Source organism: Rousettus aegyptiacus, unplaced genomic scaffold (genome assembly GCF_014176215.1).
Source record: "Rousettus aegyptiacus isolate mRouAeg1 unplaced genomic scaffold, mRouAeg1.p scaffold_m13_p_2, whole genome shotgun sequence".
NCBI lineage: Eukaryota > Metazoa > Chordata > Mammalia > Chiroptera > Pteropodidae > Rousettus > Rousettus aegyptiacus.
Window position 1 is genome coordinate 46,190,759 of NW_023416295.1, and position 22,380 is coordinate 46,213,138.

At 38.9% G+C, this 22,380-nt stretch overlaps 1 long non-coding RNA gene across 2 annotated transcripts; it reads left to right on the top strand.

Moving 5' to 3' along the window:
• The first annotated feature begins 1,617 nt into the window (after nt 1–1,617).
• Nucleotides 1,618–22,133, top strand: LOC107505113. Of its 2 annotated transcripts, none has more exons than XR_001595634.2 (3): nt 1,618–13,176; nt 19,507–19,672; nt 19,771–22,133. It is a non-coding gene; the product is annotated as an uncharacterized LOC107505113 (long non-coding RNA). The 2 variants fall into 2 exon arrangements; XR_001595633.2 differs by lacking the exon at nt 1,618–13,176 and having other exon boundaries at nt 19,328–19,672; nt 19,771–21,512; nt 21,617–22,133.
• The last annotated feature ends 247 nt before the right edge of the window (nt 22,134–22,380 follow it).

The window sequence follows — 22,380 nt, forward strand, 5'->3', positions numbered from 1 at the left end:
GTGCCCACTAGAACTGTACCAATGAACTTTTGATATTTACTTAGTAAATCAAAGTATTCAACCTCTGCCTAGGTGATTTTTAAATATTTCTATTTTTGTATTAAAAATACTGAATATACTCAAAACACTAATTGAAGAATTACCTCAGTCATTTTTTTTCTAGTTATAAATATCAGTATTGTGTGTGAGTATAATATTTCTTATTGTAAGTATACTGTTTTAATAGTTCTAATCAGTTCCTTTATTTTTGGAAAAGCTATAGAGTTAATGCATAGTATATTTACATAGAAATCCTGTTTATCGGAACATACTCATCTAGTGGACTAGATGTTTATACCTTAAAATGTTGAAAGTTTATTTTCCATTAATGAGTTTGAAAAGTAATTCAGTTAACGAAAAAGCACACAAACCTTTGAAAGAGTAGAGTACCTATTATAAAAAGGTGTCCTGTAAGTAACTTTGGGCAAAGTAGTGAAAATGCTTAAATAGTAAACATACATACATGTACATATAAGCTAAAGGCATGCCAAACATGTTTCATGGAAAATAGCCAGTATTTTTCATGGGAAAATTCTGGGAGCATTTAAAAATGTCTACAGGCCGAGCTTCATCCTTAACTCACCAAATCTACATCTCTCGGGATGAGGAGTATATATGTATTATGTAACATCTTCTAAAATGATTCTGGTAAACATTCCTGGATTAGAATCATTCAATAGAGCAAGCATCCCCTTAGCATCGTAATTGTAGCTCAGAACTTAATGCTGACTGCTCATGATCCCAGAGTTTGTTAAAAATTTTACTGTAAATAGTTAGAAATTTGAGGTTATTACTAATAACATTTGGTTTTAAAATATGTAAGTTGACGTATTTGTCATGATACCTATTAAGACAATTTGGTTTTCAGTGTTAAAGTTGGTAAGAATGGTATTCAATGGAAAAGAACTATTTGTTTAAAACTTTTTGCCATGATGAGTAGTAAGTCTGTTGGGTGATAATGAGCACAAAACAAATTGTTGGGAGCAAGATTTGATAGTTCAGCGAAATCACCGTTTTAGTGTTGGAGACAAAGATATATTGATTTTGTCTCTTCCCTAGTTCAGACAGATTTGCATATAGTCAAATATATTATAAATTTATACTAGAGGCAGATAGAAAGTGCTCAGAAAGAAGGGAGAATTTTGAATAGGAAAAGTTTTGTAAACACAGGCAGAGGAAATGGCATTAGCAGAGGTATAGTGTGGTTCCGGGTGAGAGGGAAATTTGTGAAAAATGGAGTGGCAAAGTTTTGGAGGAGGGGCTGTCTAATTGCAAAGGAGTTCAGAATTTAATCTTTACTAGTGATTCTTAACCTTTTAGGGATCATGGATCCTAGAAAAATGCACCTTAAATTCAAAGTCAGTATGTTCAAACACTACCTGGGCATCTGTTGAGGCCTGAACCTTGGAAAACAATTACGCTTAAGGAACTGGTGGAGGAAGAGGAATTGTTAAGGAGACTCAGAAACTATAGAAAGTGTCAAAGATGGTAATAAACATTAAATGTAGTAGTAGAGATTAAGTCATATGAAAAGCAGGAAATGGCTATAGATTTTGGTAATAAGGAGTGGTAATAAGCATTTGGAAAGTTTTGGTAAGACTGGTAAATGGCACAGGAGAAGAGGCTATGAGACGGCAAGCGTAAAATATTGTTTGGTCTTAAAAGGAAAGATGGGCAGATGCATGGCTGAGTCAGGATTGAGAAAATTGGTGAAAATGTTTCTAATTATAAAAGCGACACATAAATATTAGGAAAAGAATATAGAATTTAAATTTAACCACTAAGGTACCCAGAGATAACCATTGTTTCCTTTTAAAATGCATGATAAAATTCGAGTTGGAAGTTTTAAAAAATACACGGTAACATTATGTAACATGATTTGTACCATTTCATTATATATTTAAGATTTTTTTTTTGGTGTTAAAAATGTGCTGATAAGGAGGTATGTTTTTTTTTTCAGCTTTTCTCCCCCACCTCCCAGCTTTTAATTCCCTTGCTTCTAAATCCATTTTAAGCTATATAATAGATATGTGGTATTGGGTAGGTTTCTTAACCTTAAAACCTAGTTTTCATAATCATAAAAGGAATAACTAACAGTGCCTGTCATAGGATTGTTGTGAGGATTAAAATGTAAGCATTTAGCATAGTGCCTGTCTTATAGTAGAGATTCAATAAATGGTATTTTTTTTTTTTCTTACATCTGTTTACTAACTCTGGAGATTTCATTTTTCTATAGTGAAGGGACTAGTGTTTTGGAATTTCCGTTGGTTAGCTATTCTTGCATTGATTTTCCTTTTCAGAATGAGGGGGAGTTTTGTTTTTAATGCAAAAATATGGAAAGCAAATGAATCTGAATTGATGATGGACAGTGTGTCTGAAGTGACTGCCCTCTTAAAAAGGATGGAATAAGAATGAAGTACAGGGAAGTGTCTTGAAGAAATTACATCCTAATGGATAATTCTATTTTACCATTTCTAGGAGCCAGCCAAAGAAGCTTTAAGGTTCATTTCAATTGAAAGATAAAGTTTAGCATGTAGTGGTTCCAACCTTAAGTTGGAAAAGGCTATCAAATGCAGCTTATTTCTCCAAAAAAAAGGTCTTAGCCTCTAACCAATAAACAACAGGGAAATGCAGGAAGTGTTAGAGTAGATAACTTTAAAGGTGTCTGCACAACTTAGGTCCAGTTTTCTGACTATTCCTGCCACCTTCAGGGATGAGCTGTTTAGGTAGTCAGACAAGGAGTGGACATCTGGTCAAATTTGAGCCAATTAATTGATATCTCCTGAGACTTTGGAATTTGGAAAACATGTCTGGGAAGGTTGCATTTGGAACATGCATGTGAAACAGAGAATAAAACAGGGCTGAGAGACATAACAACCCCAGAGGAAAAAGATGAAGAAAACAGCTGCTTTAATTCCTAGTAACTGCAGTTTTTTTCAGTGTTTTGTGCCTGTGCATTTCCTGCTCCTGGGTTCCTTAAGACACCTTCAAACCCTTACAGAAAGACTGCCCCACTTCCACCTTTAGTTTTTCCTTTAGTTTGGGAGGCACTTGCTACCAAATAATGCCAACTAAAACATCTGAGATAAAATTCCTTCTCACGTAAAATACAGTGTCGACATAATCGACGACTTGATCCTGTAGGAAATACCAGTCATGGTTAGTGCCAGATGAGTCAGGTTTAGATGAGGGAGAATTTAGTACAGAGCCTGAGTGAGTCAGGATGGACCTTGAAGGGCCAGTGAAATGTGCCCAAGAGAATTGATTAAAAGGCTTAGAATTCCCTTTACAGTTTGAACACACTTACCAAAGGGCTGTGTCTGTGTTCGTGCCTGTGTTTGGTCTTAAGGAATATTGACTTTCTGCCAACATTAGCTTTATGTCTAATATCTCACACCACAAGGTCTTTCATTAGGTATTTAGACTCAGGTTTGGTTTGGGCCTCACCTTTGTGTAAACCCAATTACTTAGTCTTCCTCACACCCTGATCTTTTAAATTCTTAGTTAATTGAATCTCATTTTTACTATTGTTAAGTTTCTGTGGCTTTTTCATCTCGAACCATTTAGTAAACTTTAACAGTGTAATGTAGTGTGTAGGTTTTTGGCTTAGACACACCAGGGTTTATGTCCTGGCTCTGCTGCTTACTAGCTATGTGGCCTTGGACTCTACTTTTCCACTCTGAGCCTGTTTTCTAATCTGTAAAATGGGGATAATAGCATCGTCTTCATAGGGTGATAGTAAATAAGTTAGTGCATGTAAACTGCAATGCCTGGCACATAGTAAATAAGCCTCAAAGAAATCGGTATTCCAACACAAGGAAATAATTACCCCCATTCTGTATTAATGTGTTCATTCACTTTGATCCACTAAGTTGTCTGTCAGCAATGTTACTAACAAAATTCCTAGCATTTGTATTGTGCCCTTTTTTATTAAGCATTTCAAACATACAGAGAATAATAGGCAATATAACAAATACCTGTGTATCCGCCATCTAGCTTTTGCAGTCATCATTTTCTATGTATCTGTATAGTCTTGTCTCATTCCATTTCTTTCCCTTCACCCACAGAGGTTACTGTGCTGCTCTGAATTTGATATGTATCAGAATGATACCATAAATGATTTTATATGCTTATATATGTGCATATGTAGGATTGTTTTCATGTTTTTGAAACTATAAATGGTATCATACTGTATATAACCTTTTGGAACTTGTTTTTTCACTCACATTTTTGAGATGTACCGATATTAATTAGCACATTTATATAAATTATTCATTTTAAACTCTTTAAAATATTCATTGAACAAGTATATCACAATTTATCCATTTTCTTGTTGATGCACATTTCCGTTATTTTCAGTTATTGGCTGTTATAAACAATGCTGCAATGAAGTACTTGACACGTTTCCTTGTACATGTGTGTGTTTCTTCTAGGTGTATTTCTAGAACTTTAGTCACTGGCCAGTAGGATATTCTTGTCTTCAGGTTTATCAGATATTGCCAGATTGATCTTCACAATGTATGTACTAAATTACACTCCTACCAGCAATTTATAGGAGTTCACATTTTCCCACATCCTGCCAGTCCCTGGCCTTGGCATATATTTCTTTCTGATGAAAACATTATTTTGCAGCTTGATGAAATGATTTAAAATTAATCTGGGATAAAAACAAACCAGGGTAACTAAGAAGTTAAAAAGGAATCAGAAAGACTAAGTCATGTATGTAAAAAGAAGTTGATACAATAGGCATAACCAAACATTCGTTAAGTAGCCCCTGACGCAGTAGGTGCTCCCTACACCCTCTCACTGCAGGGGTCTTTTCGCACAGTAGAGGCCCCCTTGGACTGAATGTTGTAAAGAAGACTCAAGGCCAGCTAGCTGCCTTCCATGGTGTTCACTTCGTCCAGGGACTGGGAGTATAGGCTACTACTGCACTATGGCCTCTAGTCTCTGCCCCTTCTCTCCAGTTCTCCCTTCGTCCCCACCCCACCCCAACTCAAGCGGTCATTGATCAGCTTGTCAGATGAAAAAGCCAACTGCAAACTTGAGAAATACTTTCTTGTAGAGATCCCTAATATTGCCACTTACACATGTGTGTGTACATACATGATGGATGTGAAATGATAACTCATGATTTTGATTCTTATTTCCCTATACGCTGGTGAGGTTGAGCATATTTTCATTAAGTTTATAATAGGGAATAGCCTATTTGAATCCTTTGCCCACTTGCTTTTTTGGGTTCTTTGCATTTTTGCATTGATTTTTAAATGTTCTTAATAAATTATGGTTAGACATTACTTTAGGGATATATGAGCTGATAATATCTTCACAGTCTAGAGCTTTTCCTTTAAGTTTGTTTATGGTGTTCTGTGTGTATGTGTGTGTTTTACAAAAGTCTTATTGAATCTCTGAGTTGGAACTTTCTATCTTCGAAGAAATTCTCCCCATAGTGTCATAAATGTGTTTTCCTTTAAAAATTTTATGATTTTACCTTTTAATTTAGTTTATTCGTCTTCGAAAATTTTTTGCTTATGGCGTAGTCAGTATTTTTCATATGGATAACCAGTTGTCTTGGCACAGTTATTGAATGGCCCAACTTTTTACCACTAGTCATAATGCTACTACCTCTATCAAGTTTCCATTTGTTTGTGCATCTATTCCTTGATTCCTTTCCGTCTTCCCTGTGCTGAGACCAAGGCACTCAGATTTTGACATCTAGTTGGGCAAGTCTTTTCTACCCACCCCTTTTCCTGTCCTTAAAAATAGTTTTGACTCTTCTTGAGCCCTGGTTCTATAAATTTTAGAGTTAAACCATCAAATTCCATTGAAAAATCATGTTATGTTTTTTATTTGAATTACATTGAGTTTATAAGTTAATTTGGAGGAAGAAGGTTATCTTTCCATGGACATTCTGTACCTCCATTTATTCAATCTTCAATGTCCTTTTATAAATTATTATTTTTTCTTTGAAAGGACTTAACATGTCTTCTTACATTTATTCCTATGTAGCTTTTTTTAGTTGTTCCGTAGGGACTAGGCTTTTAAAAATTAAATGTGAAATTGATCAGTGCTGATCTATGTAAATGCTATTGATTTTTCAAAATTGATTTTGTCTACATCTCTTGCTAGTTCTAATAGTTTGCCTATAGATTCTATAAAGTTTTCTATGGAGACAGTCACATTATCCTCAAATAAGAAAAGTTTGTCTCTTTGTTTCCAATGCTGATACCTTTTTAGAAGAATATTGCACTGGCAGCTTAATGTTAAATACAAATGGTGGTAATGGACATCTCTGTCCCCTTTTGACTACTTTTCTTTCTCGCATATAACCCTATTTGGTCCTTACGGCATTATGAGATAGGCAGAATAGGCATTACCTCTTTATAGTTCAGACTTAGGTAAAGTGTCACACAGTCATAGCTAGAGAATGCCATAGAATGTGGACTCAAATCCTGATTTTCTGACTTCAAGTCCTGTGTGATCATCCCAAGTACAATAGCTGTCTTCATAGAATTTATAGAATTGATGGCAATTTTTCCTTCCTAACAAACATTTGAGTACATGCTATATACACTAGGCCCTTGGGATAAAATGATTATCAATTCATAGTTTCCATCTTGAAGGATATAATCAGAGAAGCTAATGACATTCTCGCTACAATTACCTTTCTGACTTTTAAAAATAAAAACCTTATCTGGTTTCTCTAGTTTCCTGTACTCTTTCCATTAAAGCAACATATTCCCTTTTATTACAAAGTTTGAGGAAGAGTAGCTTTTTTCTTCCTTAAACATGATCCTCTAAGAGCTACAGCATAACCCTGCTAAGTGCCCACAGATGTGACATCTGGAACATCGTACTCCAAGCATGCAAGAGCCTGAGTGACGGTCCCTGTCTGCTTGGCACAGGGTTATATATACATGAGGGCATGTAATAAACTTTTTATGACATTCAAAGAAAAAATGTAAGGGCTTACTTGCTCAGGCTCTAGTGTTAAGCTCAAGGATAACCTACTTGAAAGGCCAAATTCAGGGTAGGAAAAAATAAAGTAAGAAAAGCTGCTCATGATGTATGTCTTTTTTACCAAAGTTTCCTCACATCTATGCTAATATTGGAGACAGTGAGTCAACCCTGAAATGGAAACTAGAGACCACAAGGCAGTAACATGTGCACTCAACCAACTTTCTAGTCACAGTTGATGAACAAGGAAAAAGTACTATTCTGTAAAATCATTATTTGAGTGATGACTCACAGGGAAGGGGTTAGGTAGGTATAAACACCACCCACAGCCAGGGGCCTTGTGTTATCTGGGCCCCTCTCTGCTGGGCTGGTTCTTTTTTTCAATTGGCAAAGGAAAAAGAGACAATTTGAGAGATTCTTGTGTCCCAGACACAGGGAGAAGATATTTGGAGGAAAGGAGGAAGCTATTAAAAGCAGCTGGTGTGAAGAAAGCTGCAGGAGAATCGGGAGGGCTTGGCTTTTAGCATTGGGTGCTGGGCGTCTTCTTAATCTTTACATAAAAAAGTGCTGAAGTTGTTCACAGGATGCAACTTCTTGCTGCTGGTATAGAGTCTTAACATTATATGCAGATAGCTTTTTGGACTCTGACCCAGTGTGATCATACCATTTCTGTCCTTGAGGTTTTGCCCGATAGCTTGAGAACTGCTGGAAAGGAAGCTGCAAACTCAAATTCCTCTTTGGTTTTGCTCTGCAAGGTCAAAGAAAACTGTCCCTTTGCAAACAGCCATAAAATGAACAGGATCACGATGTGGCTTCTATCAGGTTGCTAGACAGTCAGACCTCCAGGTACAGAAGGGCCTAGGTCATGCTTGTCCTTCATCTGTCAGAATTAGCAGTACCAGGTTGCTAACTCCTTTGTTTTTGGCAAAATTTCTTCTGCCTTAATTTCCCTCTTTGCCAGATGGTAGGCAGCTAGGGTGAGTGAAGTTGGGGTTTGGCTTGCCTTGCTGTCATCTACTCCTCCCCCTTCACAATCAGCTTCTTGAAAGAGTTGTCTACACTCTTTTAGTCTTCTACTTTCTTCTCAATTCTCATCTGGTTTCTGCCCCATCACTCCACTGACAATGGTCTTGAAAAGGTCAGTGATAACCTCCATGCCACTAAACCATGTAACATTTAAACGTTCACATCCTGCTTGCCCTCAATGTTCGGGTCAGCTGGCTGTTTTCCCTTTCTTGAAACAGTCTCTGTGACATCCATGGCCTTCCTGACTTTCCTTCTGCCTCTTTCCACTTCTCTTTCCTTTGCCAGCTTTTCTTCTTATACCTGCACTTCAATGTTGGGTTTTCTCAAGGCTCGATGCTGAGCTGATTTCTCTTCTCCTTGTAGACTTTTTTTACTGGATGATCTCATTCATTCTGGGGATTTTCTTTTACTCCAGATATGGACAGTGCCCAGGTTTTCTGTCTCTTCTCTACTCCCCACTTGAGTTGCAGCCAAGATATCGAACTACCTCTTCGGCCCCTCTGTCGGATGTTTTACAGGTGCCTCACAGTTTGTGTTGAAAGCTCAATTTCTGAATGTCTGCCACTAAACCAGTAGTTATCTTAACGAATAGCATCGAGATATGCATCTAGATGCACATGCCAGAAAAGTGAAAATTAGCCTCGTGAGCCTCCCTTCTCATCCCCTCATATTGGTCCTTTTGATGTTCTAAGTGTTTCAAAGGCCTTGGATCTCTCTACAACTCCTCTGCAAGCAGCCTAGCCAGCAGCCATCATTTTTTGCCTGAATTCTGGAAATAGTCTCTTAATTTGGGCTGTCCATAACCACTCATCTTGTCTCCCACCCTCTCCCCCCATTTCTGCTAGTCTACTCTCTACATAGGAGCCCGGAGTGATCTTTAAAAATTATCCATCTTCACACTTGCAACGTTGTCTCTTAAGACTCTACTGGCACTTCAGGTAGCATCCTGAGTCTTCGCCATGGCCTGGTCGGTCCTTGGCTGACTTCAGCTGCCTCCTCAGATGAGTTCATCTCTCATTTGCCATGCTCCAGTCATGCTGCCTACTCTCACTTTCTCAGATAGCTTATGTTCCTTCTGATCTGCCTCTGGGCTTTGTGTATTCTGTCAGCTGCATTATAACTTTCGTAGGCTCTAGGTACTTTTGCCCTCTCTGTAGGCCCCTTCATACATTTTTTTAAAAATTATATTTGATGACTACACTGGTACAAAGATGAATATAATCCAGATTGGGTTCATTTTTTTCTATCAAGTTAAATTCACATAACATAAAATTGACCATTTTAAAATGGACAATTCAGTGGCATTTAATACAGTCACAATGTTGTGCAACCACCACCTCTATCTAGTTACAAAACATTATGCAACATGGAAACCTGGTACCCAGTTAAGCAGTTGCTCTCCATTCCCCCCGGTCCCTGAGAAACACTAATCTGCTTTCTGTCTATCTAGATTTACTTATCTGGATAGTTCATATACGTGGAATCATATACTACATATAGCCTTTTATGTCTGCCTTCTTAGCATGTCTCAGAGGTTCATCCACATTGAAGCATGTATCAGTACTTCATTCCTTTTTTACGACTGAATAATATTATGTTATATGGATATACCACATTTTGTTTATACACTCATCTACTGATGGCATTTGAGTTGTTTGGCTTTTTTTCTGTTGTCAACAGTGTTGCTATGAATGTGTGTGTACAAGTGTTTATTTGAATGCCTGTTTCAATTATCTTGAGTATATACCTAGGAGTGGAAATGCTGGATTAATTAATCTCTTGATTTTAAAAGAAGTTAAAAAACATTTTCATGGACCTTTAGATGTATTGTGAGGCTAGGCACCATGCCTAATGTGCCTAGTGATTAAGTGAACACTTCCTTCTGTTACTTCTGTCTGAGAGGCTTCTATTTCATTTTCATTGCATCAGGAGAGGGGCAGCCCCAGCTAGTAAAATGTCCATTGGGAAGACCAACTGTGGCTCATGGAGCAGGTGGGGCCCACTGAGTAGCATAGAGAGTGAATTTATTCTCAGTTCCCATACCAGGTAGAAATATGGATTGATGGCAATAGTCAGACAGAGCTCAGAGGGAAGAACCGCTCTACGCATCTGCATCTGCGTAATCAATCAGCTTACTACCTGGCTCCCTCAGCTGGATCTCATGCTGTGTCCTCAGCTCCGAGCAGCAGGTTCCTCTTGGTTCTCATGTTTTCACCCCACATCAGCTACCTCTCTTCAGGGGAACTTGACCCTAACAAAAGAAAAATAACCAATTCCTCTAGTCTTGAGTACAGCGTTGGTGATATTAGTTAGTAAAATATGACCTAGTTATGCTGGCATAATTATTTTTTCAAGACCTTGGCATTATATTCTGGTGTTAATTAGAGAGTCTTGAGTAAAATTTGAACTTTATGAAGAAGGAAATTCCAAGTAGAATAAAAGATAATAGAGAGCATGGTGCTTTCCTCAGCATTCAGCCCTATATCTCCTTTAGGACTTTTGCAGCAACCCCATGGGAACAGAAGACGGAGAGGAAAAACCATGTTTAGTTTGAACACGTCTTTCTCTTTTTATGTTAACCTCAAGTTTCTTTATTTTCCTTCTCTTTCTTCTTTCTTTTTTTCTTGCATGTCAATTCAGCCAAAAGACTAAAGGAGTACTAGTACAGGATTTTTATCAAAGGGAATGAGGTGTATAAATTCACCAGCCTCGCCATCCAGACTTATCTCTGTCTTTCTCACTATCTGTATGTGTACCAGGTGGTTAAGAGGAAGATTGGGACAAGTCTGCTACCGTTTCATGTTCTTTTACTTCCTTATGCTGACATTTGTCACAAGAGAAGATTATAGTCAGTCAGGAGAAGTCCATAACCATTTTTTTTTTTTTAGTCAAACCCACAATATTTTCCATTCCTTCTTTTAACTACATTCGTTCTGTGGTTTGGGTAAGCAGACCACATTGCTTGCTGCCTAAATTATTTTCAAACTACCAAAATGCTACATCCCTGAACATATCCCCAAATCATCTCCTACGTGTTTTCAGGCAAACTGTCTTTTAGGACATTGAATTATATTCTTTATTATGATATATAATTACAGCATCAATGTCTATACACCATTTGTTACAAATATATGCTAATTATTTTTTCCTGTTTCAAGATTATTAAAGCAATTCTTAGGCGTTAAAGGGTACTGTCAACAGAGTAAATGTTGAAGAGAAGATTGAGAGGAAAATCCAGAGAAAGCAAAGTTCTCATAGATTAACCTGATAACTTCACACTTGTCATGATGCCTCTTAATATGCTTTGACAGTTAGTAATTGATAGATTTCCCTACCCTCGGAATTATTTTTGCAAAATCAAATGGGTCATTATGAAGCCTAGATACTCAGTAATCTTATTTTATCATGTCAAAATTATCTATATTTGGAGATGTGCAAATGATATTTGTCAGGAGTTAGCAAATGTTTCTGGATGCTGGAAAATTGCCTCTACTTTTGTCAAGAACTCAAGCTGATACTAACTACTATGACAATGCAGAATGGCTAATGGGTCTGAGAAACCAGAGAACATAGGCCAAAGATTAGCATGGATTAAAAAAAAAAATGCAAGAAGAAGAAAGAGTAAAAAGGACTTTTCGAATCATACTGTGACTTCCCCAAGACTTTATATTTTATGAGATAAACTAGACATAAAAGAGTTTTCTTAGCTTATTTGATAATTTTTCTCCCCTCTAGTTTCACTTTCATTTTACATCTTTCACTATGATTTATAGCCCTGGTTTTAATTTCAAATTTTGAGCATGGGACATGGGCCCTTGAACAGCCTTAATTCTCAATTATAAGCTCTATTTACCAAAATCATTCTATTTGGTAACCCAGGAATGTGCGGGAAGATACAGGAAGGTACATTATGAATCTCAAAAATAAAATCTGGGCTATGTGAGTCTGGTGGCGGGAAGTCGTGTGCTTTTGCTTATCAATGTCGGAAACTTGGGTGAAGAAGGCATGAGTCTATTGGTGTGGTGTTCATGATATACTTAATTAAGATAGTAAAGTGGAGCCTATGAAGCCTTTGCCAGAGTTAATTAGTTCTTCCCATTATCTGATGTTTCATTACCTTCTAAAGTTTCTTATGGAAAGTCTCGGAAGAGGTGTTTTATGAACAAGTTGTAGCTATTTTTATGGATTTTAGTGATTTAGACTGGATTCATGATCCACAACTGCATTTGCCATTATGAGCAATATAGACTCTTTTCCAGGATTTTGTGTAATGAATATCGATTTTTCTCTCCTTTGAGAAGCACTTAAGAATAATATTTTAAGAGTTATTTTATGTGGTCCTTTACTACTGAAATGAAAAATGAAAGGAGATTTTGAGATATAAACCAACTTTTGCCCCTTTCTGAAATCATGGGAACTGGGAGTTTTCTTTTAGTGCTAAGTGCTGTAGGGATGTGCACAGAACGTTAGGAGAGAATAGAAGAGAGTCATTTCAACCAGAACTGAGGCCAATGGAAGTCTTCCTGGAGGAGTGACAAAAGCTGAAGATGAAAAGAATGGGATAGATAAGAAAGACAAGTTAGAGGACTACATACATCTCTTCTGGTTACTGCTGTTTCCTCTAGTCTCGGCCAAGACCTGATTAGGAATTGTAGGCAGTCACTATACTTAAATATTTGTTGCTTGAGTGAGGAAAACACTACTAATGTAACTCTATGCTAACTTTCCAGAATATCATGCTTGTGTTTAGCAGAACCGTTAGGAGACATGATACCTTAACCCTATGCAAATATTTTGGGCAAAAGCAGACTGTTGGGAGGAAAAGCTTGAGGGCAGATGTTGCTTCAAATTACAGGCTGACTCCTCTGTACTCAGCACCTGCATTATGTCATTGATTGGGAACACCGAAAGAAAAAATCCAAGGAAATAAACGCTAATGACAATCTCCTAAGCTCCCTTTGTGAGTGGGATTTGGGCTCTCTTCTGGGCTCAACAGCGTGCGTGGTGCTCTGCAGAGGTGTGGGCAGTTCTGGGGAGACACTAGATGACTACTAGTCCAAAGTGAGCCTCAGCTTCAACAGACAGCCAGAGGAAAACCTGGAGAAAGGAGTTCGGGCAAAATCAAAATGAGCATTTGCTCATTATCTTCATCAGGTAAGATACTCTAAGGGATTTTCTCCGAGCCTCTCTGTACTGCTCTAAAGAGAGATAACGTGCTAATTTGTCACTTTCTCCTCATCAAATATGTTAGACTCTATCCTGTGAGTTGACAGTGTCCTGAAAGCTGTAGGAAAAAATAACTTATAGGGCAAAGTGATTTCCCTGTAACTCTAGTATTTTTTGCAGTAAAAAATAGAATATAGATATTTTATTTTCGATTTTTGTTGACTAGGATTCTGGTAGAATGGGCGCTTCCTTGGGCGCCCTTCTCCTCCAACTACTCCGAACGATAGATCAGTACACACAATAGTTTCCAGTAGAGACTTTGCTCCGGTAACCCCGTGATTGAAAATAATTTGATAACTGCTGTGAAATTCTTTCCTCAGCTACAGCCTCCTGCCCTCTGCCTTCTACCACCTCCAAAATAAGCCCAAATGTCAGGAGAGTGACTGATGTGACAGCAGCCTGAGTACACAGTTGAGGTGGAATGCAACAGGTCCCTTGTCACATTCCTCAAAGTGGAAGGAGATTGTGCTCCCGGGAAGTATCTACATGCTCTTGTCCCTCCATGGGTGAAACAGGCTTGAAAATCATTTTGATGCAGGGCTGCCGCTTCAAATTGCATCACACTGGGCAAATGCAGTCCTCCTCCCCAGGAGGCAGGGCGTGGCAAGGGGAGCTTGGGCTGGATTTCAATCCCTGCTCATGCCCTTGTGCAGGAACCACTTGCATAGCTGTGCATGGTGGCCCTGAGCTGATGTGCTCTTTAACCATGCCAATGTGAATAGAAGCTGCAGATAGGAATCGTTGGTAGGTTTGTTCTTGGTGTAGTAATGTTCTTCTTTCCACATGCCTTTTCTCTCTGCTCCTCTCTCTCTTCTCTCCATCTGATACCTTTGAACTAGACCCCAAAAGGCAGCTCACTATCCAGGTCTCTCTTCTTAGGCTTCCAATCCTTTCTCTCTCCTAATCCTTCATTAAAAATTATTTTTAAAAAATTTGTTTCATTCCTCGAAAACCCTCCCGGGGGCAGAAATTAATCTGTTAATAAATTGGTGCTACATTGCTAATGGTTGATAATATATTACTCTTCCAGATAGAACCTGGATGAATATTTATAGGCAGAGCCACAACATTCACATTTTAGTCGATACCGTCAAGGCTTTAACCCAAAAAGAGGTTTACAACTTGGTCAATAGAAAAATGTTTTGCTGAGTTTTTTTGGGGTACGCTATTTAGGTAGGTAGTATCTGTAAACAAGAAGTGAATTCAGCTGATAACCCAAAGGGGTCTTCATAAATGTTGAGCAAATTGGAGGGGCATATTTACAAGCATTTCGAGGTTTTATTTTGTTTTTAAATACTAATGATACTATTCTAACATTTAGTAGAATATGAAATCTTATCTGCTTTCCTTGCTATATATCCACTTCCTTTTTACTCTTCATGGCCTGTGACTTTGCTATACTTATTTAAACTTAGTGTTATTGTTAGGTATCGTAAATTTATTTGCATGCTCGTCCCTAACGACCCCAAAGTCCTGCAGTTTCGCTTCAGGGGTAGCTTGGTTCAGCTCATATGAAGCCTCCGGGTCCTGTTCTCCCTCTCCTCTTCCTCCATTGCCCTTTAATCTTTAACGGCCCTCTACTTTCACCTTCTATGGTTTTTAAAAAACTGTTTTGAAATCATTTTAAACTTATAGAGACATTGCAAAAATAGTTCAGAAAGTCTCTTCACCTAGCCCTCTAACATTAGTATCTTGCATAACAATAGTATAATGATTAAAACTAAGAAATTAACACTGGTACAATACAAATAAACTAAGGACTTTCTTTGAATTTCACCAGTTTTTCCACTAAAGCCTGTTCCAGCACCCAGTTGAGGATCTCACATCATATTTAGATGTCACGTTTTCTCAATTCTGTGACCTACCCTCAATCTTTTTTATCTGTTATGACCTTGACCCTTTTAAAGAGAACTCATCAGTTATTTTTGTGTAGAACACCCTTCGATTTGAGTTTGTCTGATGTTTTTGCATGATTAAACTGAGGTTATACATTTGTGATAAGAATACCTTAAAAGTGATATGCTCTTCTCAGTTCACCATATGATGTCAGTATGTTATATTCTGGTAATGTTGATCTAAAGTGGTATCTTCTGGCTTCTTCAATACAAAGTGATTACATTTCTCTTTATAAATGATAAATATCTTGGGGGAGATACTTTGAGATTATGCAAAAATCTTATTTCTCCTCAAACTTTTGCCCTGTAATGTCAGAAACCATTGGTGAATAGTGGCTGTAACAATTATTACTTTATTATTCTAATAGTAATTTTCTATTTTCCCTCATTTCATCTACATTTTTATTTGGAATTTTTCTGTAAGAAGAACTGTCTCTTCTCCATTTACTTATTCAATTATTTATTGATATCATTACGGACTCATGGACTTTCCTTTTATTCTAGGATTATAATCCAGCACTCTTATTATTTATTTTGTTGCTCTGATTGTTCCAGCTTTAGCTAGTATGAGTTCTTTCATGGATCCATCCTCTTTTTTTTGGAGCCCTTCCCTACTTTCTAGCTTTGAGATACTGCAGACTCATATTTTCTCTACCCCAGCCATGGAATCGATCACTTCTCCAATGGGCCCTGGTTCCTTTCACTGGAGAATGATGTTTAGAACCCAAGATTTGGATGCTAGTTGTGCTCATCACTCCCAGGGCATTGTTGCATCTAGGCCTTCTCAGAAGACTAAGCTAGAGCATATACTAACCCATGTATACACACACATCTGTATTTATTTGTGCCTTTCTATTTGGGCATATATGTTAAAAGCATGAATTCATACTAGTACCTTCAATTCCAACCCAAAATCTCAGGATCATTCAGTTTGCCTCCTCTCTTTCCTTATTTTTAACTTCTTTTTCTGACAGTGAAAAACCTAGCTTTCTTTTTCTATGATATATTTACCTATTTCTTAACCCTAGTAAAAACATGTAGTCACCAAATGGCTAACCTACACCCCTGTAAGAAACTGCCCCTTCTTTCTTGACTCTATGTTGCTCTGTATAAGCCTCTCCCTCAGTCAGGCTTGCTCCATGTGGTGGCCCCTAGCATCTTTGAGCTTACATTCCCCCCTCTTAATAACCCTTGAAGAAGGAGTGCTTCTTTCTCTTCCCAAGGAGTTCCAGAAAAATTTCCAAGATAAGTTCTTACTGGACTAATTGGGTTCTCTGGTCACCCTTGATTCATTTACTATGGTCAGAGGAATGGAAAAATTTGACTGGTCAGGCCTGAGATATGTGCCCACCCCTGAGCCCAGGAGGGGGTAACTGTCTCACCCAAACCATGTGGAATAGTATATATGACGGGTGGTTCTCCGAAGGAAAATCAGAGTCCAATTATCACAAGAAAGGGAAATAATTCTGGGCATGTTAAACCCATTCACATTTACTACACCATCAAATGGGACAGTAGTGCCCGTATTGAGAGACTAGGATAGCGGGGAGAAGTATGGGCAGACTGCATAGATGTAAATGACCACAGAAAGGTGAATTTTAAAAAATGTACGTACAACTAATAGGAAAAGGAATATTGATCCAATTTAATAAAAGTTATTGCCAGGCTTGTTAGCTTGGCCTAATTTAAGAGGAAATACAGAGAAGCTTGATAACTTGAATGCTTTTTTGTCCAAATTCATGCAGACACTCTATGCTATGGCTTCTAAACCGTTTAGTTTCAATAGGTCACTGGACCCAAGATTCAGGCAGCTGCCACCTTGTGGCCAGGACTGCCCCATGAGATTGGAGGGGCCAGTTGGGCCTTCTTGAGTTGTTGCCCACAGATTTTGAGATCGCTTTTTAAGGTTTCTAATCAAATGACTATAGAAACACTTCAAAATTTCATCCGTTTTTGCAAGATTGGAAAGCTACAGAAAACTTAAGATGTAGCACTGTGAATGTGCATGCGCGCGTGTCTGTGTGTGTGTGTGTGCGTGTGTGTGAAGATGTAGAGTTAACGTTTGCTATTTAGTTTTGGGCAGTGAATTTATTACAAAGCTTTCCTTCAGGACAGACTTCTTTGGGGTTTTACTTGCTCTGATCTCCAGCCCTAAAAAGAAACCGGCTGAGTTTGAGAGAGTTCCAGGAACAAATGTGGGCTCTGTTAGCCTCATTCTAGGCAGAGCTCATATTTTCCTTGGTAACTGTCCCTCGATCTTTTACTGCCTTCTAATTAATATATCATTTACATAGAAGAAAACTTCTTTAATTTAACATTGCATTTCATTAATCTAGCATTCTTCTAAAAATCACATTTTAACAAGACTGTGTCTTCCAGCCTCTTTTAAAAGTCATCTGTATCTTTAAAGGAGCTTATCCCCTTTTCTCTTCTGAGTAGTTAAAATGTATCTACCATAGAATACAACAGTTTTTATGCAGCTACTCAGTGGTTTAATCACCGTGCAAAAACAACATTGCTAATCTGAACAATCGACATGGATGACAACTCATTGAAGTAACTATCAATTAACAACATAATTGTCACTTACATGTTGCCAACATTGAAATAGGCAATTGTTACTTCTATGAGGCTTTGTGCTCCCCACCCCCCCTTCTCTTCACAGGGTGTGGATTTAGGTCAGGGGCCTGGATCAAAGTTTAAACTGATGGCTAAGTTCATTGTTGTTTTCATCATTGGATCATCTTTCTTATAGGTTATTCTGAAGCAAAAACAGTGGTGCTAGTCATAAACTTTCACTGCAGGCGTGGCAGGTCAGCCATGCTTTGGAACTGAAATCTCTATGGCATCAAATGTGTTGCCAGGTGTATATTCTCTTTAATAGGGGGCTATTGTAGACAGAGTGTGACATGTGAGTTCTCTCCTATTTTGTTCCATCAAGATCATGTCAAAGAAAAGCAGCTTCTGTGTGAAGGCAAAGTCCGCTTTTGCTAAAGCAGCTGAAAAGAATTTAGCCCAGCATCATCAAGATAATGGCCTCCGTGCCTTCCTCTCTGTGCCGTTTCAACATAGAGCGCCCTCCCACCCCACAGCCTCTGTGAGTGATTGTGCAAAAATAGCAGAAAGAAAAGAATCAGATTTGGTGGAGGAAAAGCACCATGAAGATCAAAAGTGCCATGACCACCTTAGGTTTGGCATCTCTCTCACTTGGCAGAACACAGGCATCAGGACGGAACCATTTCCAAGTCATGCAGGAACACCTTCAGGAAGACCTGCCTAAAGCTAAGACTCCAACTTGTGCTTGGGCACAAGTCACTTCATGGTGCTCAATCCTGTTCCTCTTAGCCAAGCCCTGGAACCAGCTAAAATAGGAGTTAGGCCCTAACTCCACTGGCTCTTTCGCACTGGGCCAATTCATCTGCACTTCATCAGGTTGTACTTCTCCACTGGAAGACAGAAGTTTGACTTGGAGCTTGCCAGGAGCCACTCCCTCGTTGGTGGACACAGCCAGACCCTGGAATTTGGAACAGCAGTGCTTTGAGTTATTGCCAGAGTGTAGCCAGTTTCCTTTTTTTGGATCTTTAATTTCTCATCTCTAAAATGCTGAGGGCAACTGCATTTTGCAGGGTTGTTTAGAGGATTCAGTAAGCTGACATCTGTAAAGTGTGAGGTGCATTGTTGGTGCTTACAGGTGGCTGGTCACTATTAATTTAAAGAGACAGCAACAAAGACATTTACTGACCTAAAAAATGTTTAAGTTAATGAAGTAGTTTCGCTTCTTTGATCTTATTGAAAGGGAATTGAAATTCTTAAAAACATTTTAGAGTGATCAGTTAGTGTTTACATTTCAAAACTCACCTTTAAAATTCAGTGGGCTATAATGATTACTATGCATAACTTTATTAATTATCAACTTCTGAATCAAGCTTTTCTGTGCAGCTCAGTAGGTGCTGTTTGTAAGGGAGCCAGTTTTGCAAATAGACTGTGACATGTACAGGTGGCAATTAATAATAGTATAGCAAATATCCTTTGTTTTCTCCTTGTGGTTATATCCTTTGACTGTTTATAGTACAGTCAGCAAAAAATCTTTATCATCCTAATTTAATTATCATGTCTTACTAGAAGAAGATATAATTCTGCTTTTTATGCCCATCAGCTTAGGGCTGTGGGGAGCACCTCTTAGGTGCCAAGGAACAAGTTTTCCTATTATTTAATGTTTTGCATATTTTCCTTCTCTAAATGCTTCCCTTGAGCCAGCCCATTGTTGTGCTTGTCACTGACTACTTCGGTGGTTTTCGAACGTGTGTCTGCTTCTCCAGCTGTGTGGGAGACACACTTCACCTTGCGGCTCCATCCTTCAAAGGTTACATTTGCTGCATGGGAGAACAGTTGACTCTGCCGATAAGAAGCATCTCATTGCGCCCCTTTTCCACACCATCTGTCTGACCTGGACCCATTCCAAACACCATGGCTTTGCTGGCAGAACGGTCTTCCTGCTACAGAAGTTTTGTAATCTACTAATTGACAGGGTAAGGAAAATTTATATTTGGGTTACAGCTGAAAAGTTGGATGTTTCTTTGATGGGGCTTTAAATACTGACATATGCTGCATTGGTTTTTGATTTTAGGCATTCCCATTTGTGCACGATCACGCGCTCTCCCCTGTGTTCTCTGCCTCATTGAGAATATGGCATCCTTTGGAGAAGAACATCAATATGATCTACCAGGGAATTATCCTCTACTTAGTTTACTCATTAAGCAATGATTTTATTATTATTATCTCTTTGTAGTATGAGACAGATGGCAAAGAAGGAGTTCGCTTTATTGAACGACATGCAGTTTCGGGCATGGCAGCTCTCCCTGAATGGTTAATATCTTCAGTAGTCATTCTGGCCGTTAAGTGTCTTTACTTTTGTACAGGGCCTGGTCCTGCACTCAGCTCTTAATTTAAGTGTGAAGTCGTTATCAAGCCTCTTTTTCTACATGTAGGCTAAGGGCAGAAGAAACCCAGAGAAGGAAATACCATTAAAATCATGCTGTTCAAGTTGCCATTTGTGGTTGCCCTCATCTTGAAATTGTACTTTGAAACTCAGCACGGCTAACCCCACGTCAGCGAGTGTGGTTACGCTTGCCCATCCAGACCCACGTCCCCAGAGCGTGGTTCTCTCTGCCCGGAAGCGTCGCGCACACGCCGGGGGCAGTGCACGAGTACGGCATGATGCTGCGCCTCTGGCCTCTGCCGGCCCCTCTCTCACTCGCAGCCCCCTCAACTTGTCCCGGACAACAGTCAGCACAGGGAAAGATGAGAATGAAAGAGGATTTCTTCCCTACCTTTGAAAACTTCAAAGAAATTGTTTCCAATCTGGTTCTGATGATCCGTGTCTCGGTGCAAAGCAGACATAAAGATCTAAAATCCGCACGCTGATCGGAAATAGTTTTTGGAAAGTCAGATTTAATCCCACAAGCCAAATGATCACTACCAACAGCGATCAGGAAAAACCAAAGTGCGCAGCAAATTTTAATTTGGCAAGTGCATAAAATGTTCAAAAGAGCAGAAGTCTCATTTACATTCCTCCTTCTTATATGGGATTTTCTTCCATATTAGTAATTAAAGGATGCAGGCTCTAGAGCACAACTATGTCACATAATAACCGCCAGGGACACACTAACAACTTCCTTGAAGTAACGCACACTAGGGTGTTTATGGTTCAGTGTCACATAGACTCTCTTTGATCTAAATTAGGATTCATTGGCAAACTCACAATAGGCTCCACATGTACCCCTCTCAACCTCTTTCTTTTAATCATAGAAATTAGAGTTGGAAAATACCCATTAAGTCACTTAGTCCACTTCCCTGCCAGGGTGAAATTGTTGTCTGTGATACATGGATAGTGCTTGGTCTACCTTAAATTTAAATGTTTCAGGGGATATGTAGGCTCCTGATTTTATAATTTTCCTCTTTCTCTGAAAACTTAGAGGAGGGGAAAAAAAATACAAAACAGAGAAAGAGATTTCCTTTGCTCCTAATGGGTTGGAGGTAATCTCAGTGGGTCAGTGAATGTACTCACAGGGTGTCAGCTTTCCGAGACTCACGCCCCTTGCTATGACAATTTCATTATTCACAAGGCACACAGTTAATTTCAACCCCTGTCCCCGCATGTTTTACTCTCCAGCTTTCCGGACTGTTCCTGTAAACTCAGGTGAGCAAGTATTCCAGGTTTGGTGAGGGAGGTGAGGCCCAGCAAAGGAGAAGCTGTCTCTTTTAGGCTCCCCAGTTGATTGGTTATATACTACACAGGCCCGCCTGGTTGAGTGTGAGGCCGCTGCTGCACCGTGAGCTCGTGAATGGAACATCGCCAACCTTATTCTGGTGAGTGACCAGCTGAGGTATTTTTATGCTTTGAACATTTGGCATCTGAAAGATGAGAAATGTGTGTTGTTGCACAATGACTTCTCTCCCTCACTCATGTTCAGCAACAGAAGACTGTCACTCAGCATCTGCCCACATCTCCAGCTGTTGAAGTCAGTCGATGGGTAAACAGCAAGAATCTCATGACCACCTCCCCAATGGGATCTCTGTGAGACAGGGAGACAAGGCAGTGGCTGAGGTGAGACTTCAAAAGGAGACGGTAGACCCATTATGAGATTTGCATTTTGGTCTTGTTTCAGAGGCTTTGTGTCTGCTATAATCACCGGTGAGATTGCACTACTTTAGGAATATCTGATAAATAAACATTTCAGATTCTGATACAGATGTGTTAGAGTGTGATGGAAGTCTCCTCTCCCAACCCCCTGCCACCCCCAAATTCACTGCAGGTTTCATTAAATAGCTAACTTTCCTAATGCATTTGAAGGAGGGTCAGGTTTGCAAAACCTGATGCATAACATCTAAGGAAGAGACCTACTGTGGTTCTTATTATGCAGCAAAAGTCTTTGGAAATGTCTACATTAACTTTGCATTCACGGAGACATTTCCAGGGCTTCTACCATGTTTTCCTGGAATGACTCTTATTTTAAATACCATTGGGTGGTAATAGATAATGGGTCTTTGAATAGAAAAAAAAAAAAAGATTAGAATCAGTTATGAGTTGATGGTCTAGAATTAGAATTCTACTGAATGCAGTTCTAATACTGGGGCCTGGAATTTGCTAATGGAAATTTCAACGTTTAAAGCAGATGTGGCAGAGACAGCTTGTTGTTATCCCAATACCCATCCTCCCTGCTGGTTAGTGCCTCTG